Consider the following 27,747-nt stretch of genomic DNA (forward strand, 5'->3'; position numbering starts at 1 on the left):
TGTTAGGATGCTGATTTGAACAAACTAAAAAACCTAAGGCAATCATAGAAATTTAACCACTGATTTAGACATTTAATGCTATTTTAAATTAAGTTTTAGGTGCAATAATGTTATGATTATGTTTTAAAATAGTGATTTAAAGACAAATATTGAGGTAGCTATGGATGAGATTTTTATGGATGAGATATCTGCAAAGATAAATGGTGATGTAGCAGAGGGGTTGGTGGTGTGAGTGAAACTAGATGACTGTGTGCTAGTAATTGTTGAAACTGAGTGATGGCTACAAAGGGATTCATTGTACTCTCTCCACTTTTGAAGATGTTTTATAGATGCAGTTTAAAAGAATCAGTTGGACAAAGAAAGCAAATACAGAGCCATTATATGCTTCTGGATGCATGCTTTTCCAGTTAACATACATAATTGTTGTTTTTTTGTAACGATGTATACTATGTGGAGATTATAGCTCACCCTCAGTTACCCACAAGATAGACAGAATCAGGACAGGATAGTCCATGGTTTTGAATAATCTTCCCAACAGCTGCACCATGGGAGAAAGATGTAGCAATCTGCTTCTGTAAAGATTACAGCCTTGAAAACGCCACGGTGCACTTCTACTTTGTCCTGTAGGGCCACTATGAGTCAGAATCGACTCGACAGCAATGGAGCAATGGGTTGGGGTTTTTTTTGTTGTTGTTGGATAATCTTTAAGCTTCACTTTAGCTATTAATTTCATAATATTCTACCGTGGAAACTTATCCAGAAATTCAGAATTTTGGTTCTTTTCGTACTGTGGTCTTGTCAAGATCCTCTTAAGGGATCTGAGCTGAGCCTTCAAAAACCTGGGGGAGTTTTCTAAGCCAGAGGGGAAAAGAAATGAAAATGGAGAGATGTGAAGCGACACAAGGTAGAGGGCAGAGGAAGCTGTAGGCAGTGGCCTTGTCATAGGGAACATCCTGCTATCAGTGTGTGTGTGTGTGTGTGTAAGAGAGACAGATGGGAAAAGATCTCACACATACTATGAGTTCCAAAGGAGGCTTTGAATATGTATTTAAATACAAACTCCACGATCTAATACCGAAAATAGTGAACCAGCCTAATAATCATGTGTCTTAGTTATCTATTGCTGCCATAACAAAAATACCACAAATAGACGGCTTTAAGAAACTGAAATTTATTTTCGCACAGTTCGAGAGGTTAGAAGTCCCAATTCAGAGCACTAGCTCTAGGGGAAGGCTTTCTCTCTCTGTCAGTTCTGGGGGAAGGTCCTTTTCTATTCAGCTTCTGCTTCCTGGTTACTTGGAGATCTTCATGTGTCTTGGCATCTATCTTTCGCCATCCCTGCTTGCTCGTTTAATCTCTTTTATATCTCAAAATACACTGTACACTAATCCTGTCTCATTAAATAACAGAGACGATCCATTTCCAAATAGGATTATAACCATAAGGCATAGAGGTTAGGATTTACAACATACTTTAGGGAGGCACAATTCAATCCCTAACACTATGCATACTCTGGCAAACTTGAATGGTTCAGGTTAGATGTTCACTTATTTCCTGCTGAAATTATGTAAACTTTTTAGTCTATAAAGTGGCTATGAGGGGAACATTGCCTTCAGATGTATGTTAGTTGAGGCCAGTGTATAACACTGTAAACATTTTTGGGTTAGGGTCGCATGAGTTGTAAACATTTTTGGGTTAGGGTCTCTATGAGTTGGAATCGACTCAATGGCACTGGGTTTTATAGTGTGCTAGGCATAAATAGAATGTCCCTTCGTTCAAAGACTTCACAGTCCAGTTAGAGAGACAAAAGAAATAAATATTTACGAGGGTAGTATTTGCTATCATAGGGTAGAGCAAAGTAGAGAATAATAACCACTAATTGGTAAGCAGAGTATGGAAAAGCCTTCAACAGGGTGTAGGAGAACTTGAGTTAGGCTTTGATGGCTGAGAGTTGCTTGACAGCCAAAAGAAGTGGGTAGGACCTTTCTGAGCAGTGGGAGCAGCTTGCACAAAGGCTGAGAGGTTAAATAACTATTTGGGGGGCTTTAAAATTACACAGTTCTTAGTTCAAGTTTTAGATCTGCTACTTACTAGTAAATTATTTAACTTTTCTAAGCCTTGGTTTGAAAAAAAAAAACCATTGCTGTTGAGTCGATTCCAACTTATAGCCACCTATAGGACAGAGTAGAGCTGTCCCATAAGGTTTCCAAGGCTGGTGGGTTCAAACTGCTGACTTTTTGTTTAGCAGCTGAGCTCTTAACCACTGCGCCACCAGGGCTCTGAAAAATGAGGGAAATAATAGTACTATGTCATTTGGATTACTGTGAGGACTAAATGGGAGGGCACTTGTAAAGTGTTTAGCACAGCGAAAGTGCTTACTAATTGTCTCCCTTCCCATTAAGGGAACGGCTATTCATACTGGAGAAGACCTCAAGCAGAGAGTGGAATGAATAGATAAGACACCATGGGGATGTGGAAGAAGGACAGGGGAAGACAAAAATGAGAAAATGGACTAATTGGGGCACCCTGGCAAATTATTTTAACTGTTTTGAGCTTAGTTTGACTAGGGAACTGCTGTTAGAATATTGGTCCTGCAGGGAACTGAAGCCTTCTGCCCTGAAGATGGTGCAGAGGATTGTAGATTTGAGCCTCAGGATAGTGAAAAGCAATGCAGAACCTAAAGGAGGGAGTTTATATGGGGCAATCCCACTGCTCAGTAGATGCTATCAATTATTACAGCAATAAGAATGGACTGGCAGAGGCCATATTATCCATGGAAAAATTTTAAAGGCCATTACGGTAATGCAGATGAGAAGAGTTGGTTAGTTCTTGCAATGGAATGAGTACCAGTTGCTGTCAAGTCGATTCCAACTCATGTCAGCCCCATGCGTGTCAGAGTAGAACTAAGCTTCATAGTATTTTCGTGGTTGATTTTTTGGAAGTAGATCACCAGGCCTTTCTACCAAGGCATGTCTCAGCAGACTCGAACCTCCAACTTTTCGGTTAGCAGCCGAGCACATTAACCATTTGTATTACCCACAGACTCCTTGCGATGGGTAGACACAGTAACATTATGTAGGAAGAAGTAGCCACTGATCTATATGTGAAGAGTAAATGATAGAGATAATTTGAAAATTACTGTAAGCTTCCTACCTTATAACATGAGAAAGGTTGTTGCAGTGCCAGCTTGGATGGGGAAGTTGGAGTTCTAGAATGTCATGGAGGAAAGATGACCCACTCTGGCTTTACCATGTTCCCATGTAGAAATCCAGGTCTAGATATCTCTGCAAGAGACTTGATTATTCTATGGTTAGAACACTGTGTGTTAATAAAAGCCTTTTAGCCAGACTAACACATGTCTATACTGTATGGGCATTGGATAAATGTTCTTAAATGACAAATACCAAAATAGCAGCACTGTGCCAGCAAAAGAGGGGAGCTCTTTCTGGGAGCTACAGTCTCTCTCTTCTGTAAATGAGAGATGAGGATGAACAGTCTGTAATTATTTCCTCCTTATTGGGTTGGCACATAGATTTCGTCAAGCATGCCAAATTAAAAAAAAAAAAAAAAATTCAGAGCAATTCCATGTACCAGAGATTGGGAAAAATAATAATAAAATCAATACATTTATTTCTAAATCTTCACTGGATATACATTTTCATTATTGATAAGAATAAAACATAAAGTCAATTTAGATGCATCCATTTAAAAATATATCTATATATATGAACTTTTGAAATTCTCATTGTTAATTAACATGTGCATGTTTTGGCAACATTTCATTATTTTCTGTTTAGTACAAGGAGCCAAATCTTCCCTCATTTCATTTCTCACTTCTGATACGAGGTAAGATTGTTATTGCTACGAGTAATAAAATCCTGAGCTATCGTAAACAAGAAAGGGAATTTATCTTAAGGACACCAGGGTGTGTCCCTTTAAATGTTAAGGGCAGGAGTTTTCCAGGCATAGAGCTGGTACTAGACTGATGCTGGCAGGCACTCTCCCTGTCTCTTGCCATCTAATTAACTTCTCTTTTTAGGTCTACTTTATTTATCTGCTTATCCCCAAGTTCTCTGCTTCTTCATTCCCATGGCAGAATATGGCTGCCATACAGCATGTAGATTTACAGTTCTGCCGTATGCAGAGAGTTTAAATTGCCACCCCTCAATCTCAACTCCAGATTCCGTGGAGAGAATTAATTGAGTACTGTTAGGTCAGGTGCCCATCACTGGTCTAATCAACCATTTGGGGAGGAAAGTGATGTCACGATACAAATACGGCACTGGAAGTTCACCTACGTGGAGGAAAAAGGCGGCAACTCTGAGATTCCTGGGTAGTGTTACGTATCAGACAAATACCTCCAAAGAGTCTACTAATGATGGAATAAAAGTATTAACAGGGAGAAGTCTGGCATAATAATAGGTTTGTGGGGGAAAAGTTTAAAAAGTAATGGCACATTTTAAAACTATGACCATAACAGGTTTAATTGCTATAAATGTATAGACGCCTCATTAACAAAATGTTGAAATTTAGAAAAGAAATCATATTCTGATATCCATTCAAAGGTATTTGCAAAATCTTGGGTCATCATCAAACTTGTATTTTCATTTCTACAGCTGAAATATGTGTGTGTTACAGAGAGTATAGATTAGAGCCTTTGAGCATAGATTCTGGAGCCAAACTACTTTGGTTCTAATTCTACTCTGCCCCCAACTAGCTCTGTGACTTTGGGCAGGTTACTTAACCCCTCTGAGCACAGATCTTCTCATGGGTAAAATTAGAATCACATTAGTAGGACCTTAAAGGTCCCTGGGTTGCACAGTTTATGAGGGTCAGTGTGTTTGGAGGGCTGTGAAAGAAAGAAATGAGGTTGGGGAGGAAGTTAGTGGGCAGGTGATGATATAGGGCTTTGTAAGTCAAAAGAATTCAGGTTTTATTCCTCGTACGATGTCCTTATATTTTAAAAATCTGATGAACTAGATTTTAGGCTTGGTTAACAGAAATATAAAATGATGCTTAAATTATTAGAGAAACCAGTATTACATCAAAAACTCAGCACAGTAGTGAAGTTCAATGTGAAACCAAATTGCAGCATTCAAACTGGTTGCAAGGACTTCAAGCTGGTTTATAAATAGGATTTGTAAAAAAGGCCAAAATAATGCTGTAGCACTTATGACCGTAATGCCCATAATGGAATTTCTAGCAGGCTGAAATCTTGTAGAAGCCCTCTTATCTGACATGGTTGGCTGGTTAACAGAAAAAGTTGGTTCAGGAGGAAAATCACAAAAAATGGTACCTACTAACTTAAACATTTCAACTTAAAACACAAATATATACTCATTATCAATTTTGTTATAGGATTAGGACCTACTATTGTAGGCGCTTTCCTTGAATAGGAATGCTGGAATCCATACTGCCTTTCCACTTTAAGCTTCCTTAAAGAAGAGCTGTAAATTAATAAACTTGTGAAGGAATCTAATGGTAAAATCTACAGAGATTTTTATAACTTTTTTCCATCTGTGACAGAGGCATTCCTGCCATTTAATGTGATAGTGACTTGTGTATTTAACCACTCATATTTGTCAAGTCTTTCCAATTAATTAAACTTAGCTTTTATAGAGACAGCAATTTAGTTTCTCTTCACACTGATTTTATTATGAACGGAAACAGGTTTGGGAACAAATGCAAGGAAATAAACTCATTTTTTACCATAAACTCAACTGTGGGAACAGCCTAGTAGCCACAAGAGTTCAGCATGCCCCAGTTATCAATTTGCCTTACAGAGGGAATGGAGAGCATTAATTAATCAGGTGAGGTTTTTAAAGACTACTTCTATTGTACTTTCTTAAATATTGCTGAACAATGAACAACCTTAAATCTCAGTGGCACACAACAATGAGCATTTATCTTTCCCTCATGAGTCTGTTGATGGCTAGGATTTGATTGATCTTGGCTGGGTATAGTGGGCCATAGATAGGCATAGCTGAACTTAACTCCAGGCCACAGGTTTGGTTAGATCTACTTCACATCTCTCATTCTTCTGTGATCAGCAGGCTACCTGCAACCTGTTCTTCTCATGGGAGAGTTTGGAAGTTCCCAGAGGCATCAGTGGAAACATTTGACTCCTCTTAAAGGCCTAGGCTTGGAGTTAGCACCGTTTGATTTCTATCCATGTGCTATTGGCCAAAGCCAATCACAAGGCCAATTCCAACATCAGTAGGGTAGGAAAGTATACTGCACCGTAGAGGTTGGGGGAGGAGGGAGTGAATATATACTGAACAATAATCTACCACACGTGTAATAATTTACCCTTTGTGTGATCATCATGGTTAGGTTAGCTGTATAAAATATATAAGCACTGTGTTTCTCAACAACATACATAGTGTTTATATTCCTAAAAACTATATATCCATAGATTTGTCTTCAGAAGAATTTTTCCATTTTCTGCTCATTGGATATATAATAAAACCTGATTGAAAATTCAAACTTCCAAAAAACACTATTCATTCTCCATTACTCTTTTTCAAAATACTTGGAACTTTGAAGTAGCACTCTTCTCTCCTTCCCTCTGAGAGGTAATTAAAAACAGAAATCTCTTGCCAGTGAAATTGTATGGTATGCCAACAGTGTTATCCCAGCCTGATCCATCTTTATAGCCCAGGGGTTCTCAATATTTTAGGGGCCATAGAACCCCCATGGGAAACCCTGGTGATGTTGTGCTTAAGAGCTATGGCAGCTAACCAAAGTGTCAGCAGTCGAATCCACCAGGTGCTCCTTGGAAACTCTATGGGACAATTCTACTCTGTCCTATAGGGTCACTATGGCTTGGAATGAACTCGGCAGCAATGGGTAGACCCCCCCGCCCCCGTTGGCAGCCTGGTTATGTCCATGGACCCCTCCTCAGAAAAAGTGTTTTAAGTGCATAAAATAAAATAAATAAGATTACAAAGAAAACCAGTTATATATTGAAATACAGTTATCAAAATTTATAAAAAGATTTGTGATATATTAACATGTACTTCTTTATAAACACAGTAAATGATAAGCAGGCCTAATAAAAATTGCTATTCCAAAGTAGTGAAAATTATAAATGATATTTTGAGATATGTAATAACTATAATGTGATATGAAAATATCTATTTCCTATTGATGACAACATCACAAGTACTACAAGTGGATTTTTGCCTATATTCATAATTGAAGGATCTGCTAGATTTCAGTTAGAGGAAAATAAAGATGTATCTTTTCCATCTACGCTCATGGAAAAAATGAGTTCTCTCCATAACCCCCGACCTAACCTTTGACTTGTATTACCTAGGTACCTTTCCTTTCCTGTGGCTAGCTAGGAGAAGTATTGATCATGCCTTCCGGTTTCTCTTCTCCTTGAACATATAGAAAAATACTGTGACATTTGTGTGATTATTTGATGACTCTCTGTCACTAAACTGTAACCTCCATAAGAACTTGAGTCTGTTTTTCTCACCATTATACCTCCAGCCTACTATGGTGCCTGGTGCATTGTACACACTCTCTACCTATTTAAAGAATAGTGTTGGGGGAAAATGAAGCACTGCGTAGAATCAATCACTGGTCCACAGTGGATGATATTTTTGTGACAGTTGAATATATTCATAAATATTTGTACACATAAGATATAGAAAGTTATTTTTAAATCTTTTTATCCTAAGACCTGTATACTAAATTCTTATAAAATTGTGGAATCAGGTTAGAGTCTGGCTGAATACTTGAGTATTAGCTCTTAACTGTTAAAAAATAACACAGGGGTTAATCCTGCTGTTGTGGTAGTGGTTGTTAGTTGCCATCGCGTTGACTCCAACTCATAGTGACTTTATACATAACAGAACAAAACATTGCCTGGTCCTGTGCCGTCCTCATAATCATTACTATGTCTGAACCCACTGTTGCAGCCGCTGTGTCATTCCATCTCATTGAAGGCCTTGCTCTTTTTTGCTAACCCTCCACTTTACCAAGCATGATGTCCTCTCCAGTGGTTGGGCCCTCCTGATGATATGTCCCAAGTAAGTGAGATGAAGTCTTGCCATTCTCACTTCTAAGGAGCATCTAGGCTGTACTTCCTCCAAGACTGATTTTTTCATTCTTCTGGCAGTCTATGGTGTAGCCAGTATTATTCACCAATACCCCAGTTCAAATATGTCAATTATCCTTTGATCTTCCTTTTTTCATTGTTGTGCTTTCACATGCATGTGAGGGGATTGAAAAGACCATTTCCTGGGCAAAGAGCACCTTAGTCATCAAAGTGACATCTTTGCTGTTTAAGATTTTAAAAAGGTCTTTTTGCATCAGATTTGCCAAATACAGTTGTCATTTGATTTCTTGATTTCTGCTTCCATGGGTGTTGATTGTTGATCCAAGTGAAATGAAATCTTTGACAACTTCAGTTTCTTCACCATTTATCATGATGTTGTTTTTTGGCACAATTGTGAGGATTTTGGCTTTCTTTACATCCAAGTATAACCCATACTGGAGCCTGTAGCCTTTGACTTTCATTAGCAAGAGCTTCAAGTCATCTTCATTTTGCGCAAGCAAGACAGCATCATCTGCATATCGCAGGTTGTTTAATGAGTCTTGCTCCAACTCTGGTGCCGTTCTTCTGCACATAGTCCAGCTTCTCAGATTATTTGCTCGGCATGTAGTTTGAATAAGTAAAGTGAAAGAATAACCCGGCCACACACCTTTTCCAATTTCAAACCATGCAGTAGCCCCACGTTCTGTTCAAATGACTGCTTCTTGATCTATGTATAGGTTCCACATGATGCCTTAATTTATTCAGTGGTTTATTTAACATGTCTACCTCGTATGTGCATAGCACTGTACTAGGCTTTGAGATATCTTTAAAGAGATCACAATCTACATTGAGAGACAGCCAGTAAACAATAATTATGGATCAGCCATGTGATCACTCTTAGAAATGTATAAGGTCTTGTCCCTCCTATGTGCACCCTGTGCATTGAAGTTCAATTTCCTTGCAGATTGTTTTTATTTCCCCTCTGTACCTACCACAGCACGTGGCACATGATGGAGAAGCATGGAGGGATTAGTCAAGAGATATTTTTGTAAAGATGTTGACACTTTTTTTAAATGTATTTTTTTTAATTTTATTTTACTTTTTGAATAAGTAATACATTCAAATGAAATTTCAAAATTTCAACAAATATAAAATTATATCCATTGAAAATTTCTCACTCATTCCTGTGTCGCAGTGATGTTACCAGGTTTTAGAGGTATCCTTCCTGAGATATTTTATGCAAATATAAGCAAATTTGTATTTATTCTTCCTCTTTCTTCTTTACAAAATCTTTGGTGTGCTATTCCTGTTCGATACTTTTCTTTCTTATTGATATGTGTTGGAAATTTTTCTGTCACTTGTGCTAAGTAAGGGACAAATCTCACCTTTGTTGACAACTGTGTAGTAAGGATTATCATGAATCTAGTCCTCAAAATGTGGAGATTGATCCAGCCCTCACCTTCTCACATCTCCATTCTCATTGCCAGCTGCCCAAGCAGCACTCTCTCTCTGCCCCTAGACACTCAGAGCTGGGTCAGAACTCACACATAAGACACACACAGTCCTTCGAAACAGCTGCCCATACAGCCCTTCTCTGACCCTAGCCACCTGCAGCTAGGTCAGAGCTCATAAGTTAAAAGAACTTAGTCCTTTAGACTGCCAAATAGACAGATAGCAGTCCCTGCCGGCTTTCCCTATCCCTTTGGTTTTGATAATTCACTGGAATGATTCACAGAATCTCTCAGAGAATATACCATACTTATGACTACAGGTTTATTACAACCAAAAAGGATAAAAAGAGACACATAGGTGAGGTCTGGAAGGAGTCTTAAAATGAAGCTTCTATGTACTCAGGGAATGCTACCCACCTGAGAGCAGATGTTCTTGCCACCCAGTAAGCTCATCTTAGTCTTAGGGTTCAGGGCTCTTACCAGCCTTTTCACATGGCCATAATAGATTATGTCATACCTCCTGAGGCTTAGTCAACATTGGGCCCCCAGGTAGTCCCTCTTGGTCTGGTCAGTCTCCACTCATTAGCCTCAGGTATAGTCTGGCTCTCAGAAACCAAGACCAGAGGCCAAGTTGCTTATTGCCAGGTGAGTCATCACCTCACATCAGTAAGTAAAGGTTGTACTTGTTCATTAGATAGCCACATAGTATTTCACTGTATGGATTTCTGTGTGCTTAGCCAGCTCCCAATATATGGGCATATAGGTTGTTTACAATATTTTGCTGCTACAAACAATGCTGCAGTGAATAATCTCGGGTATCATTTCGCAAGTGTGTGAGTGCATCTGTAGATTAAATTCCTAGGAGTGGAATTTCTGGGTTGCAAGGTATGTACATTTGTGGTTTTGCTAGATAAGGCTAAATTGCTCTTCTAAAAAAAAAAAAAAGAAAGGTAATATCAATTAATATTCCCACCAGCAATATGTATTTGTGCCTGTTTAAAGATGGAAACTTAAAATATATATATATATATTAATTTTTTAGGTGGTCAGATGGAGGGGAAAGATATTCCAGGAAGGGGGGACTAGCACATTCAGAAGCACACAGGAGTGAGAGAGAGGTAGCCAGTCTAGAAATTTCAGCTTGTTCCGTCTGGCTAGAATGTGGGAGGACGACTGAGAAGTGGTGAGAGATGAGGCTGAGAATAGGGAGTAGGAGTAGGAGTCGGTCATGAAAGATTTCATGTGTAATGCTAAGTAACTGATATTTTTAATTGTATAGATTAAAGTTTTGAGTAGGGAAATGATGTGATATGGCTGATTAATGCATATTATAAAACGAGTAGCTGTTTGTATCTGTTTAAAGTAGGCTTGCCAAATAAGTTTATTCTCTAAAGATTCTTCTTGCAATTTCAAGGGTTTTCACGCTCATGAATGACTAAAATCATATTTTGATTGTAGAAAATTTGTGATATACGTGTTAACAAAAACTAAAATGTGGAAATTACTCGTAATTTTACCACTCAGAGCTAATCTCCTTATCCAAACAACTCCTGTATTAGGTTTAAGAATATAAAGAAAGTAGTTTGCAAAAACAACCACTGTTGGGAGTTTCTTTTGATTCCTTCGAGAAAGAAAGAAAAGAAAAACTGATTCATATAGCCACAGAAATCACAGCCTGATTGTAATGGCAACATTGTATTACACTATTGAGCTGTACCACAAAGGCCTTCTCTTAAATATATAGGTATTTTGGAAACATAATCACTTTATTTTTATTTTCTTGAAGGGCCTTACTAAAAACTTTGTAGCTAGATCTTGATTACATGTGCTGCTTTTCCCCTTTGTGACATTGCGTGAGGTAGTACTTCCCTAATCAGGATCTCAACATAACTGTTACCAGTCATACAGAATGCTTGGGAGGATGGTATGTTTCAGAAAGCTGGACTCCAATGTTCATTTTTAAAAGTCCCCTTGTAGAATAATCCTAATATTATAATAGCCAAGTCTTCTACCTGTAGGACCTATTGTAACAGTTTGTGGCAGTTCCTTCTCAGGCTGCTCTTTTTTGGGTGTGCGAGTTGAAAAATATCATCTCCGAGTCACGTATCTGAATCACATATCTTTCCATGTACCCATCTCGGTATTCATTCACTGATTCATCTTATTTTTTTGATGTATTACAGACACCAGTATACTTCAGTATGTGTATTGTTAGCATTGCATATTTGTTTCTAGCTCTTTTTTTTTTCAAGTAAAATTTACATACAATGCAATACACAAATCTTTAAGTGACTTTAAACACATGTCCTACTGCTTCAGAAGTACATAAATGTACCTTTAAAACATTTTCCCTCCATAATTGCATCTTAAGAATTATAACTGGGGAATTGGGTGGTCCCAGGTATATTTACTGAGCTGTCTGTGAAAGTACTTCAAGCTGATGGACAATGACAATAGTTTTGATGATTTGGGATTTAGTATCTTCAAGGCATTGTTAAAACCATGCAATATGTGATAAATGCTGGAACCAGGATAATCCCTCTAAATGGTTAAAAAAAATTTTCTTACATTTTTTATTGTACTTTAGATGAACGTTTACAGAACAAACTAGTTTCTTATTAAATTAAATAGTTAAAATTGGACCTTTGTTTAGAAACCCAAAAGCTGTGCGGTACTCTCCAACCTAACAGTCACACTTATGTTAATATGACTCCCTTATATAAAATGATCATTTTTATTGGTAGTGCTTGAAAGGTGAAAATTGCTTTCTCTTTTAGGTGTAGGCTGCTCCACTTCCTTCTTATTGAAAAGATAGGAAATATATCTTCCATTTAAATACATACTTGAATTTGTCATTGACTTGAAGTCTTCAAAAGAATATTTGAAAAACAAGGTGCCACTTAGGGCTCAAGATTGTTATACAAGAATTAAATGTTTTCAATGACCCAGTCTTCCCAGTGATGGGAAAGGTACAGAGAGGAAGATGGGAAAGAAGGCTGGAACTGATCTGAAAATGCTTTATTTAACTAAGAGGGGGTGACCCATCATGAAGTTGACTGGACTCCCAAGGAAGGACTTTTCCATATTACTTACTCCAGGAAATAAGCACATTTTTTATAATGGGTGGAAGTGGGGCTCGAAGCACTGCATTTGAGGCAAGGGAGGGTTGTTGAGACTAGACCCAAGGAAGACGCAAAGCGGCCTATATTCAAAATTATCTTTGCATAGTTTCTTAAGGAAAGACATTTATAAAAAGCCAATGTATTGTTTATGGCATGTTTGTCAAATTTACAGGTAGCTAATATGTTGGTTCACAAAATCGAAATCCAGAAATACCTGGCTGGAACAGTGTGTTGATTAAATATAATAGGGTTAGGGTTTGGGTTACACAGGTATATGAATTTATTTAAAGTCATTGAAGGAGTCCTTGGGGGGCTGAAAGTTTGGCAGTTTGAACCCACCTAGAGGCATCTTGGAAGACAGGCCTGGAGATCTGCTTCCAAAAAGTCACAGCCTTGAAAACCATATGGAGCAAAGTTCTACTCTTCACATATGGATAAGGTGGCCATGATTCGGATTCCAATTGAGGACAACTAACAACAAAGTCTCCTAAGATTTGTGCCTTTCATTGTTTGTATGTAAATTTTACCTTAAAAAAAACTAGAAACAAATATGTAACTTATATTTACTTTGAAATGCATCAAAAAAATAAGATGAATTAATGGACATATAGGGAGATTGGTACATGGATAGGTAGAATGTAGGTGGTGAATACATGAGTGTTCCCTGTAAAATTCTTTAACTTTTTCTTTATGCTTGAAATTTTTCATAGTAAAATGTTAGGAAAAAGGGAGGATAGGAGTGCTTATAAGAAGGGAAGAAGATGGATTCTATATATCAGAAGCTCACTGCAAATACCTGCTTCTTCAAGGTTGTAGTGATTCTTAACCAGTATATAATTTAAATAAAATAGATAATTGGGTTAGAAAACCCATTTATACTTGATCATTTTGATTTCTTAACCAAAAGAAGTACATTGACAAAACTATTGTCTTTTAAGTAGAGCTGGACAGAAAGAGCTGGGCAAAATCAAATGGCTCTAGGATATGAATGCATAGAAGGAAAGAGTAGTTGGAACTTTTAAATGCATTAATCTGCTCCTACCAAGAAAATTAATTATCATATATTAATGTTACTATTAAAATACTTAAGATGGACAGACTATATACAATGTAGATCCTTCTAGTCCCAGTCCTACCATTAAGTGTGGTCTTTTTACGAGAATTTGGGGTCTGCATCCCACTGCTCTCCGCTCCCTCAGAGGTTCTCTGTTGTATTCCCTGTCAGGGCAGTCATCGGTTGTGGCTGGGCACCCTCTAGTTCTTCTGGTCTCAGGCTGATATAGTCTCTAGTTAAACCTATTCTTGACTTTTTATTTGAGTGGCGTCATACAACACTTGCCCTTTTATAATTGACCTATTTCACGCAACATAATCTTGCACTAACATTTATTTAATTAGTGCCTACTTTGTTCCAAAGTACTGTCTCATTTAATTCTCACCACTCCTGAGGTGAGAGGTACATACCTATCCAACTAATGAGGAAACTGAGGGTCAGAGAAATTAAGGAAGCTGCCCAAAGCTTTAAAGCTAAATGGCAAAGCTGGAACTTAAATTTCAAACCTGGCTTCTGACTCGAATGGCTGTTTTTTGTTTTGTTTTTGCCATTACATTTATCTTCTAAAATAAATTCTCTATTGTTAGAGGTACAGAAACAACACAGCAATTCTTTCTTCCTGGAGAGTTTGAGAAAATTCCCAGCATTCCCAGAGATACATGTACAATAAACCAAAACCAAACCCAGTGTCGTTGAGTCAATTCCGACTCATAGCGACCCTAAACAATAGGTGTTAGTATTCCTCAGAAAGTATTTGCCTTTATCTGGAGCTTCAGTACCCAGATATGCAGTAGAATTCCATATGTTCCTTAGTTGGGGTTGTCCCATTAAAACATTTATGAAATGTGCATCTAGTAAAAGGAAGGAGTTTTTACACTAAGATCATGGATAGAGTGTATATCTGAGTATATACGGAGAAACTCATTTAAAAATCAGATACGAATTTTTCTGTGACAAAGTCTCCACGAATTCTGCTATTCTATGTGAGCGTTCAGCGACAGACTTTGAGATGTATGACAGTGCAACTGGGAGATGAAAACGTTCATGTAGGGGATGGGGAAGAGAATTCTGAGCAAATGAATTAGTACTATTACCATATAAAGCCATGTAGTCTGGTGTAGGTGGGTAAGAAATGGCTATTTGCCACAATTTGAGACCTTTGGGCTATTATGATTTCTACAGTATATACTCAGTACAGTGTATCTACTGTATTGGGGGGAGTGTATGCAGTCTTGCAGATGATGGCATCTGCATATAGACTGTCATTGCTGATATAGACTGTCACTGCTGAGCGAATAGACTGTCGTTGCTGAGCGAATGATCATGGAGTTAGCTTGGAAGGCAACTATTAAAATAGTATTCCGTATGTTGTTAGCTACAGCTTTCAGGGAGTAATTTAAAGTTTGTACTTATAAAAGATTTGAGATACCAAAAATTATTCAGGTTGCATCAATAATAAACCAAATCAAACTTGTTGCTGTGGAGTTGATTCCGAGTCATGGTGACCCTATAGGTAGAACTGCCCTGTAGGGTTTCCAAGACTGTAAATCTTTTTTTTTTTTTTCCTGCAAAAAAAAAAAAAGATACTGAATGCTTCTCAAATTTGCATGTCATCCTTGCACAGGGGCCATGCTAATCTTCTCTGTATCGTTCCAATTTTAGAATCCGTGCTGCCAAAGCAACCACATAAGGCTGTGAATCTTTGTGGAAGCGACTGCCACATCTTTCTCCCACAGATTGATCTGGGTTCAAATTGCCGACCTTTCAGTTAGCGGCTGAGCGCTTAACCACTGCACCACCAAGGCTCCTTGGATCAAGTATATGGTCTACTTATTAGAAAGCTCTGTGATATGAGGTGGCAGGAAGCAAAGCGTCTGATGGCTGCACTCAGTTACAGTACGGATGGGTGGTAAAGGTCAAGCCATTTGACTGGCTGGATATTTATTTGCTTTGGGGAAAAATTGGGGTTGAAAATGCCATATCAAGTTGAGAGACATTAATGTGCATTTCGCCACATTGTTGAAGGATACTGCTGTTTGGTAGGATAGTTCAAAGAGTCTGGATTTTAATTTTTCTGTGAGAGATGTCTTAGGATAGAAAACCAAAGCCATTGTTTTTCTTTAGTCCAGAACTCAACTTGACTAGGATTTTGACCCTCAAAACACTGGATTATAATTACTATCGGCTTTTCACAGCCCCTTTATGGTCTGCAGTCTCTTCATTTATTAGATCCTCTCAAAGATATTTTTACTTGACAAAAGCACTATGAAAGCCATAAAACATCTACTTAAGAAAGCAAATCTCTCTAATTTAATAATAAGAATACAAACTGTTCAGTTGAATATCTACAGAAATAAAATAATAGCTACATTGAATGCAAATTTGAGTGAGTTCTGGTGATTTTGTTAGCTTCCCTGAGCCTTATCTTTTGTGAAACAGGGTCTTATTCACCTACAAAGGATTTTTTGGAAGTTTTCAGTAATGCTTTAAAACCTGAGAATGTGCTTAAAAAAAGATTGGTGATAAATTTTCTGAGCATATTATCCACTTAATAATGACATCATCTGTCTTATTAGATTTCAAGATGTTGAAAATAGCCCATTCAGATATTCCTGTTATGTAATTGAATCATCACTTAGGTTATAAAATCAAAGCTCCCCTGCTGCTCCTATGGTTCTTCTAAGCTGGTGAGTATAGAAACACATGACTGAGCAGTAAGAAACGTTTACCGCTCCAAATGTAGGCTGTTCTTGCCTTAATGGGGTGGAATGGAGATAAAGATGCCTGTGGAAACAGTGATTTGTAAACTACTTCCAGAAAAAGGATACCCCAGCTTCCCCCCGGAAGAGTAGTACAAAAAGCCCAGCTCATTTTGGAAGCAGCCTCTTATTATGTGTTTCTAGCACAGCTATTCACAGTAGCTCCGATCCTTGGCAGCCCTGTTTTGTTTTGTATGTTAAGTGAATGAGTAGGTAAACGGTTGGATGTTTATATTTTAAAATTCAAAGTATAAATTGAGCTAAGTAAGCATTTATGCTTTTATGAGCTCGTTTTTAGATAAAATCAAAAACATAAAAGATTGGTCAATGGCATTGTCCATGGCTGGCAGGTGTTCACGAGACACAAGCCATATGCTCCGTACCCAAATGAGGCAGATGATTGTTTTCTGTTCTGTTTGTACTTCTTTTTCCTGCCAGTAGTCTCTCAAATTTATCTCACAAAAGGGACTAGGCAAGAGAATATGGGTAGATCAGCTCACAGCCATTGTCCTGGAAAAATAATTCAAAGCTATGCACAGAGAATTGGCATCTGTTTCATCCTTGCATAAGCTGAAACCGTGCATTTATGTGGCCATGGTGTACCAAGCCTTATTACAGAGGATATCATAAAAAGCCAAAAACATGGTCTTTGACCCCAAGAAATTTCAGTATTCTCAGAAAAGAACACACCCACATCTAGAAATGTCTTAGGACTTAGACGCCAGGTATGAACAAGTGTAAATGAATAGAGTACCAATTGAATCTGTTTGAGACAGTGCCAAGACAGTGCCAACTGAGTCTAATCAGATATGTTTATTTCATATGGAAAATGCCTTTAATTAATATAGGAGATAAGTGGCATGCTAATTATTTGAAATTAACTGTAAATTCTAGTCTCTTCTGAATTGTTAGAAAAAGATTGATTTAACAGTAAAATTTCTTTCAGATGTATATAGTCTGCATATTTTCAGATACATATAGTCTTTTTTAACCTCGGAACTATTGCAAATCATTGAAATATGTGCCATTTTAATGGCATCAGCTTTTTGCTTTCACTCCCATCGTCGTCTGGGATATCCCTCATTAAGCAGCACGACTGTTCAAAGTTTATTTCTTGCCTAGTGCTGTGTGAAAGCTTATGCCTCTTTATTAGATATTATACAGACTATATCCTTGGCCCTCTAGTAGTGGTGTTCATTCATAATCCACTCTCTGTGTATTTATTTATGAGTCATGTGATAAAACCATGTGGCTGTAAGGATTTTGATTGTTTTCAGCAGGGGTTTAGACCTGCATATCATATCTGCCTGGGGAGGTAGAAGACTAAACCTTGTACTTCCAGAAATAGAAGGTTTATCCCTTTGGACTGTCAGTTACAACCCTTTCTCTCCTCTTGCCTGAAGAACCACATAGCTATTTTTGAGATAAAATCTTCCTGATAAGATAAATATGTTTACCAAACTCCTGCCTTGTGGAAATTATACAAAGCTAACTCTGTGACTTCTGCAGTAGAGGAAAGGGCACTACCTTCTGACTTTCAGCTCTTCTGGTTGGTGGTGTTGTGTGCCATCCATTGCTGTCGTGCGCCATCAAGTCAATTCTGAGAAATAGTGACACTGTATGACAGAGTAGAACTGCCCCACAGGGCTCCCTAGGCTGTAATCTTTACGGAAGCAGGTTGCCAGGTCTTTTCTTTCACAGAACTGCTGGTGGGCTAGAACCACCAACTTTTCAATTAGTTAGCAGCCACACACTTAACCATTGTTCCACCAGGGCTCCTACCTGGCTGGTTACCTGCCACGATTCTATTTTAAATCAGGTAGCAGGTAAGTGAATGTCTAGCTTCTTTCTATAAATGAGCTGTCTGCAAAAGGGTTTCTTTAATACCACTTAAGTATCTTAAACTGGTTGGTTTCACTCCAGTAACTACAGGAAAATGAAAAACAAAGGACAGATTTTTACTTAGTGCTATTTTAATGCCAGTGGTTATATGAAATGAAAATGACTAAAAATTCATTAGCTTGGAAAATAGGCCTTGATACCCAAAAGGTAGAGGAAACTTACAAAACTTCAATAACTTTCTGGAACATTCTTTAAATACATGCACTTCAGATCATACTAGTGTCCTGGATAGGTTTCCCAGCATATTTATCTACCATAAAAAAAAAAAAAAAATACTGAAAACTAATAGAAGTTGTTACATAAATTTTTCTATAATTAGATAAGAACGTTCTTATTGCTGGCCTGCAAACAGTTCATAAAGACAGCAGCTGCCTAAAGATACTTTGCAGTTGACAAGTGTTGAAGAGTGAACCCATTCTTCTTTTTCTATGCTGTAATTATCCTAAAATCCAGTAGTTTTCTCACATACAGTCCAGGTTTGAGAGGTCCAAGCCTAAGAGGGCAACTCTGCCATCACCATACACTGTTTCCATCTATGGGTCCAAGGAGCTATCAGAGCTCTTACTGTTTCCCTGTCGATAGAGAAAAGGATCTAGTGCCCACAAGCAGGAAATAGCAAACATCACATTTGCTTACATCACGTTATGATACAGGACCATTTGCCAGAACTTATTCATATGGCGAAACCAAGCTAGAGGGGAGTCTGGGAAAGAAAATCTTTAGGTGGACAACCACAAACTCAGTTGAGACTCAGAGAAGATTATTAAGGGAAGAAACAGTGGATTTGGGGGAACAACTTCAGTAGTCCCTGCTACAGTAATACCTCTAAATGCATACATGAGTCCGCGGGCACAGATCTTTATGAGTCTGGAAAGGACTGGTGACACTTTAATAATATGGTGGACTTCTTTCCCTCTTCACCTTCTGCAGAAAGACTGGCTAGATTTTTTTTTTTTTTTTAAACATCTGTATTGAAGTATAATTTGCTTACCGTAAAATTCACCTGGTTTAAGTATACTAAACTAAACCTGTTGCTGTCAAGTCAGTTTTGACTCATGGCGACCCCCATGTTTCAGGTTATAACTGCTCCATAGGGTTTGCAATGACTGATATTATGGAAGTAGATCACCCGGCCTTTCTTCATGGCATTGCTGGGTGGATTCAAACTGCCAATCTTTGGGTTGGTACCTGAGCACAAGCCATTTACACCACCCGGGAGCCTTTTTAAGCATACTATTCAGTGCTATTTAGTGAATTTATAGAGTTAGGCATTCATCATCATAATCCAGTTTTAGAACATTTTTATTACCTTCGAAAATTCCTTCATGCTTATTTGCGGTCAGTCTGCATCCTACCCCCAGTCTCAGTCAACCAGTAATCTACTTCTTCTGGAATTTCATATGGCTGGAGTCTTAAAATATGTGTCTTTCATGTCTGACTTCTTTCACTTAGCATGATGTTCTTGAAGTGTATCTGTGCCATAGTGTAAATCAATAGCTTGTCCCTTTTTATTGCAGATACTTATTCCACTGTATGGCTCTCGTACGTTTTGTTTATCCATTCACTAGTTGATAGACTTCTGACTTATATCCAGTTTGAGGTTACTATGAATAATGCTGCTGTGAACATTCCCATGCAAGTTTTTATGTGAATGTATGTTTTCTTTTGGGTAGATGCCTAGGAGTAGGATTGCTGAGTCATAGTCATATAGTAAGTTAATGTTTAACTTTTTAGGGAGCTATCAAACTATTTTCAAAAGTGGCTATAACATTGTACGTTCCCAACAACAGTGTAGGAGGCTTCCAGTTTCTCCATTATCTCGCTTCTCCGTAGCCACTTGATGTTGTCAGTCTTTTTTTTTTTATTGTACTTTAGATGAAGGTTTATAGAGCAAATTAGTTTCTCAGTAAACAATTAATACACATAATATTTTGTGACATTGGTTGCCAACCCCACGACATATCGACACTCTCACCTTCTCGACCTTGGGTTCCCCATTACCACCTTTCCTGTCCCCTCCTGCCTTCTTGTCTTTGCCCCTGGGCTGGTGTGCCCATTTTGTCTCGTTTTGTTTTATGGGCCTGTCTGATCTTTGGGCTGAAGGGTGAACCTTAGGAGTGACTTCAGTACTGAGTTAAAAGGGTGTCTGGGGACCATACTCTTGGGGTTTCTCCAGTCTCTGTCAGACCAGTAAGTCTGATCATTTTTTGTGAGTTAGAATTTTGCTCCACGTTTTTCTCCAGCTCTGCCTGGGACCCTCTATTGTGATCCCTGTCAGAGCAGTCAGTGGTGGTAGCTGGGTACCATCGAGTTGTGCTGAACTCAGTCAGGTGGAAGCTGTGGTACTTGTGGTCCATTAGTCCTTTGGACTATGCTTCCCTTGTATCTTTGGTTTTCTTCATTCTCCCTTGCTCCAGATGGGGTGGGACAAGTAGAGAATCTTAGATAGCCACTCATAAGCTTTTAAGACCCCAGATGCTACTCACCAAATAGGATGTAGAACATTTTCTTTATGAACTATGTTATGCCAATTGAGCTAGATGTCACCTGAAACCACGGTCCCCAGCCCTTAGCCCAGTAATCTGATCCCACGGGGAGTCTGAATGTGTCTATGGAGCTTCCATGACCTTGCCTTGGACAAGTTGTGCCGCTTCCCCAGTATTCTGTACTGTCTTACCCTTCACCAAAGTTACCACTTATCTGTTATCTATTTAGTGTTTTTTCCTGCCAACCACTTCCCTCCCTCATAACCATCGAACATTGTTTCTTGACTCCATCAGCCTGAGACCAGAACTAGATGGTGCCTGGCTATCACCTGTGACCGCCCTGACAGAGAGCACAACAGAGAGTCCCTGATGGAGCAGGAGAAAAGTGTCATGCAGAGCTCAAATTCTAGTAAAAACACCAGACTTCATGGTCTGAGACTGGAGGGACCCCAGAAGACATGGCCCTGGACTCTCTGTTAGCCCAGAATGGAAACCATGCCTGAAGCCAAGTCTTCAGACAAAGATTAGACTGGACTATAAGACATGGAATGATACTTGTGAAGACAGTGCTCCTTAGCTCAAGTAGATAGAAAAAAAAAACAAAAACATGAGACTAAATGGGCAGCTCTTGTCCAGAGGCAAGATGAGAAGACAAAAAGGGACAGGAGCTGGTTGAATGCTCACAGGAAGTCCAGAGTAGAAAGGAGGAGTGTGTGCTGTCACATTATAGGGAGAGCAGGTAGGGTCGTATAACAATGTGTCTGTGGGTTTTTGTATGAGAAACTGACTTGAACTGTAAACTTCCACTTAAAGCACAATAAAAAAAAAAGTTATTTTCTGTGTGTAAACCTTTTCTTGAATTTTTGTATTAGTGGTCTTATACAATATTTGTCCTTTTGTGACTGATCTATTTCACTCAGCATAATGCCCTCCAGATTCATCCACGTTGTGAGATGTTTCGCAGAGCCATCATTGTTCTTTATTGTTGCATAGTATTCCATTGCGTGTATGTACCGTAGTTTGTTTATCCATTCATCTGTTCATGGGCACTTAGATCTTTTCCATCTTTTTGCTGTTGTGAATAATGCTGCAGTGAACATGGGTGTGCATATGCCTATTTGTATGATAGCTCTTGTTTCTCTCAGATATATTCCTAGGAGTGGAATTGCTGGATCATATGGTATTTCTATTTCTAGCTTTTTTAAGGACACACCATATCATTTTCCAAATGGTTGTACCATTTTGCATTCCCACCAGCAATGCATAAGAATTCCAATCTATGCTTAGCCTCTCCAACATTTGTTATTTTCTGTTTTTTTAATTTGTGCCACTAATGTCGGAATGAGATGGTATCTCATTGTAGCTTTGATTTGCATTTCTCTAATGGCTCGTGATTATGAGCATTTCCTCCTGTACCTGTTAGCCACCTGAATGTCTTCTTTGGTGAAGTGTCTATTCATATCCTTTGCCCATTTTTTAATTGAATTATTTGTCTTTTTGTTGTAGAGGTATTGAATTTTCCTGTAGATTTTAAAGATTAGATCTTTGTCAGACTTGTCATACCAAATTTTTTTTTCCCAGTCTGTAGGTTCTCTTTTTACTCTTCAGGTGTGTAGTCTTTTGATGAGCATAAGTGTTTAATTTTTAGAAGATCCCAGTTATCTAGTTTATCTTCCGGTATTTGTATATTGTTAGTAATGATTTGTATCCTGTTTATGCCGTGTATTAGGGCCTCTGGTGATGACTCTATTTTTTATTTTATGATATTTATAATTTTTGGTTTCATATTTAGGTCTTTGATCCATGTCAGTCTTTTTTTCTTTTTTAATTTTTATTGTGCTTTAAGTGAAAGTTTACAAATCAGGTCAGTCTCTCATACAAAAAACCAAACCCACTGCCATCGAGTCAATTCCAACTCATAGCGACCCTATAGGGCAGAGTAGAACTGCCCCGTTGAGTTTCCAAGGAGCACCTGGCACAGTTGAACTGCTGACCTTTTGGCTAGCAGCTGTAGTACTTAACCACTGCACCACCAGGGTTTCCTACACCTTGCCATACACTCCTAATTGCCCTCCCTCCAATGAGAGCACAGTTCTTCCCTCCACTCTCTCTACTCATGTCCACTCGGGTAGCTTCTGGCCCCCTCTGCCCTCCCATCCCCCCTTCAGACAGGAGATGCCAACATAGTCTCATGTGTCCACTTGATCCAAGAAGCTTGTTCTTCACCGCTATTATTTTCCATCCCCTATTCCAGTCCAATCCCTGTCTGAAGAGTTGGCTTTGGGAATGGTTCCTGTCCTGGGCTAACAGAAGTTCTGGGGACCATGGCCTCTGGGGTCCTTCTGGTCTCAGTCTGACCATTAAGTCTGGTCTTTTTACGAGTATTTGGGGTCTGCATCCCACTGCTCTCCTGCTCCCTCAGGATTTCTCTGTTGAGTTCCTTGTCAGGGCAGTCACTGGTTGTGGCCGGGGACCATCTAGTTCTTCTGGTCTCAGGCTGATGTAGTCTCTGGTTTATGTGGTCCTTTCTGTCTCTTAGGCTCATAAGTATCTTGTGTCTTTGGTGTTCTTCATTCTTCCTCACACCAGGTGGGTTGAGACCAATTGATGCATCTTAGATGGCCGCTTGCTAGCGTTTAACACCCCAGATGCCATTCTCCAAAGTGGGATACAGAATGTTTTAATAGATTTTATTATACCAGTTGACTTAGATGTCCCCTGAAACCATGGTCCTCAAACCCCCACCCCTGCCACACTGGCCTTTCAAGTATTCAGTTTATTCAGAAAACCTCTTTACTTTTGGTTTAGTCCAGTTGTGTTGACCTCTCCTGTATTTCGTATTGTCTTTCCCTTCACCTAAAATGAAACTTATCTGCAATCTAATGAGTGAATACCCCTCTCATGTCAGTCTTTTTAATTTTAGCCATTCTAGTGGGTGTATAGTAATATCTCATTTGATGTTTTAATTTACATTTTCTTAATGGTGTTGAACATCTTTTCATGAACTTATTAGCCATTTGTGTATCATCTTTGGTAAAATGTCTTTCAAATATTTTGCCCATTTTTAAGTTGGATTGTCTTATTATCGAGTCACGAGAGTTCTTTATATATTCTGAATACAAGTCCTTTATCAAATATGTGATTTGTAAATATTTTCTCCCAATCTGTGGCTTGTTTTTTTTTTTTTTTTAATCTTCTTACAACGGTGTCTTTTGAAGAACAAAAGTTTTAAATTTTTGTAAAGTCCTATTTATCAATTTTCTTTTATGAATTGTCCTTTTGATACCATGTCTAAGGTCCAAAGTTTTTTTTTTCCTATGTTTTCTTCTAGAGGTTTTAGAGTTTTAGCTCTTACATTTAGGTCTATAATCCATTTTTCTTTAATTTTTTTGCATGTGATGTGAGGTAAAGATCTCACTACTTTTTTTTTTTTTTTTGCATAGGGATATCCAATTGTCCCACCACCATTTGTTGAAAAGACTGTTCTTCTCCCCATTGAATTTCTTTGTCATTTCTGTTAAAAATAATTGACCATAAATGTAAGGGTTTATTTCTGACCCTCAGATTTTGTTCATTGATCTATATGTCTGTGTTCAACCTGGCTAGATTTTTAAGACTTTTGCAGTAATATCTCTGAATTTACCTATCTTGCTTTGTTACCCAATCCAGTAAATGATGGAACCTGAAATGACATCATAACACTTGAACATCACCAAAGAGTGTAATGTAGGACTTGAACAAAGTTTTATATTCACAGGCCGTTAAAATAGTAGAGGTACAAAACATGTCAGTCCATAGGGCAAAAGGGACAAAAATGAAAAAAAAAAAAGTTATAGTCACAAATGTGAAATATTTGTTGTATTAAAATACAGGTTAACAAAGAAACCTAAAAGGACAGTGGCTTAAAAAAGGAAGATACTCATTTTTCTCTTTCAGTATCAGTCTGAGTATATGCAGTCCACACTTGATTTGGTGACTCCACTGAGTCAGGAATCCAGCATCCTCCATTCTTGTTACTCTACCATTTTCAGGGATGTTGCCTCCATCTTCATGGTCAGATATGCTCACCACCACATTTTCTAGGCACACATTCAAGCTTGAGGGAAGGGGAGAAGGGGAAAAGGAGGGCATGCCTCTTATATTTATAAATATGTAGTTATATAGTTGTATTCATCAAAAAATGAATGTCGAGCACTTATATTTGAGGCATTGTTGTGGGGACTACAAAGATTGACCTCACTGAGATTTTCAGAATTTAATAATTGGTGGGGCAGGGGGGTGGTGGTAAGGAGGAACCAATCATAGTTTTAAGATTTATAGATTTTATTTCAAAACTGAAAATGTTTGTATTTTTCAAGCACAAGCACTGCAGATTCAAGCGGCACCATTTAATTTAGTAATACTTCACTTTAAAAAACATTTATTGAGTGCCTGTTATGTGCCAGAGATACTAGTATAAGTTGTCTGCATCCAGAAATATAATTATGCTTTGGCCTTGAACGACAGCCTCTACAGTCTTTTCATCCTGAAATATTGCTGTTTGAATAATAAATAGTAAAAGATGGTAAGACATTTTATAATATAAAGCTATATTATGAAGTAATTGTGTTTCGGAAAAAGCCCAGGACTGGAAGCCAAGAGACTTATGTGATTGTCCTGAATCTGTCACTCATCAGGCAACTGTGGACTGGCCTCAGTTTCCTCATCTTTAAAATGAGGGGGTTGACTATATATTTTCTAGGGTCCCCTTTGTTTCAATGATTCTATAGCATCACTTATCTATAATCTACATATTATATATGTTATATATTATGTGACATCTATTATCTGTACATTTCTATGATTCCGTAGCTCCAGTTTCTATATTCTGTAGTTCGGATGTATCTGTTGCAAACTACCCCGAAACTTAGTATCTTAAAACAACAACCATTATGCTCTCAGATTCTATGGGTTAAGAATTCAGGTAGAGTATAGTGGGCATAACTTATCTCTGCTCTGTAATATCTAGGGCCTCATCTGGGGAAGACTCAGATCACTGGATATGACTTGAATGATGAGGAACCAGAATCATTTGAAGGTCTTCACTCTTCAGTGTTAGGTGCCTGGACTGAGATGACTCAAAGGTTGGGCTCCTATGACTTGCAGCTTCGTCACAGCATGGTGGCCTGAAGGTCTTATATGGCAGCTCAGGGCTCCAGGAGCTATTGTACTCCAGGAGCAAGTACTTATGAGATGATTTAAAAAATTTAGTGGAATTAAAAATATAAGAATTGTTTTTAAAACCAAATCCACAAAATTATTAAATTCGTAGAGTTACAAAAGTATGTTTGAGGCTACTGAGACACTAGAACTGGCATTTATTGAGTGCATACTATATGCTAGGCACTGTACTGTATATACTTTCATGGATTATCTCGTTTATTCTTCATGATAACCTTATGCAGAAATGAAGTCTTACGGAGGTTATGCAACTTTCCCAGAGTCATAATGCTTTTAAGTGGTAGAGCTGTGACTTGAAAACACGTCTAACTCCAAAGTTTAAGGCTTAAACATTAATAACATTATACTAAAGTATGAATGTGTTTTAATCAGCCTACTGTAGTTTTGTCCTCCAGATAGTCTTCTCTGTTACAAAGATATTGTCAACAGAATCCATAATAACTGATATCTTCTAGCTATGTTAGTTTCATTTGTTTTTTATGGACCTATAAATTTAACTGTTATGCCTTGCTGAGGCATGTAATAAAGGTGTATAATCCTCTAAGGTAAAAATAACTTCTCTTAGGCATATTCTTTCCTGTAGGATAAAATTAGCATTTTCCCTCATTTGAGATGTGAGCATAATAGTCCTTAAAGACATTATGTTCTCTAGCAGTCAAGGTTTAATTAAAAGTGTTTCAAAGCAATCTAGAAATCAACATGAAAATCTCTGGTCTTCTATAGCTAGTTACCTACTGCTAAGAACTATTTAAGTATGCTAGAAATTAGACTTCATCAAAAGATAGAGTATTTACTCCCTGAACCAAAAAACAAACAAACCTGTTACTGCCAAGTCAGTTGCAACTTGTTGCAGCCCCATGTGTTTCAGAGTAGAACTGTGCTTCATAGGGTTTTCAGTGGCTGGTTTTTTAGACACAGATTGCCAGGCCTTTCTTCTGAAGCATATCTGAACCTCCAACCTTTCAGTTGGCAATGAAGCTAACCGTTTGCACTACCTAGGGCCTCCCTTACTCCCTAAACCATATATCTGTTACGTTAGTATATCATGTGTAAAATTGTTTTGTCTTCTCTTATGTGTACAAATCTCCCCACTGAGATTCCGTCCTTTTGAGTCCTTTCTGGTTAGCTAGTGTGATGCATGTTGCAGGTGGGCACTAAATGCAGAAGAAACTGAATTGTGACTTTAAGATCATGAGATTGTGTGTATGTTTTCACTCAAAGCCTCGCTATTAAAACATGTAGGAAAGGACATTTATTTTCAATGCCTGAATGCTGCTTTGGTACATTCACTCTGCCCTTCAGTTTTTTAAAACTATTTCTTTTCCTGACGTGTTCTTCAGACAATGGCTCTCTCTCACAGCACGGCCTTCTCACCAAGACTTTAAGGACATGACCTACTCAGGTATCAGAAGAGAAGTATTTCTGAATAAGGAACAGGTGTTAGATCATTTTGTAAGGTATTCTTGGTCACTTCCAGGTGGAAGGGCAAGTGACTTAACCTTATTCCTAAAACTGGAACTCACACATATTATTCACATCTCACATATACTAAAACTTTTCATTTTCTGGCAAGGAAATTTAATATCAAGTGTGGCCTCTGTCTGCATTCAAATCCCTTCTGTACCACTTACCAGCTGTATGACTTTAGGCAAATCAGCTTAACCTTGTTGTACTTCGGTCTCCTGTTCTGTAAAACATGGACAGTA

At 38.2% G+C, this 27,747-nt stretch overlaps 1 protein-coding gene and 1 non-coding gene across 8 annotated transcripts in view; one reads left to right on the forward strand and one right to left on the reverse strand.

Moving 5' to 3' along the window:
• RABGAP1L (RAB GTPase activating protein 1 like) overlaps positions 1-27,747 on the forward strand; it is a 739,959-nt gene that overhangs the window by 633,058 nt on the left and 79,154 nt on the right. The gene's annotated exons all lie outside the window — the stretch shown is intronic.
• Positions 15,254-15,356, reverse strand: LOC126067096 (U6 spliceosomal RNA). Its single transcript, XR_007515328.1, has one exon. It is a non-coding gene; the product is annotated as a U6 spliceosomal RNA (small nuclear RNA).

The sequence above is a fragment of the Elephas maximus genome, chromosome 24 (assembly GCF_024166365.1).
Source record: "Elephas maximus indicus isolate mEleMax1 chromosome 24, mEleMax1 primary haplotype, whole genome shotgun sequence".
Lineage (NCBI taxonomy): Eukaryota > Metazoa > Chordata > Mammalia > Proboscidea > Elephantidae > Elephas > Elephas maximus.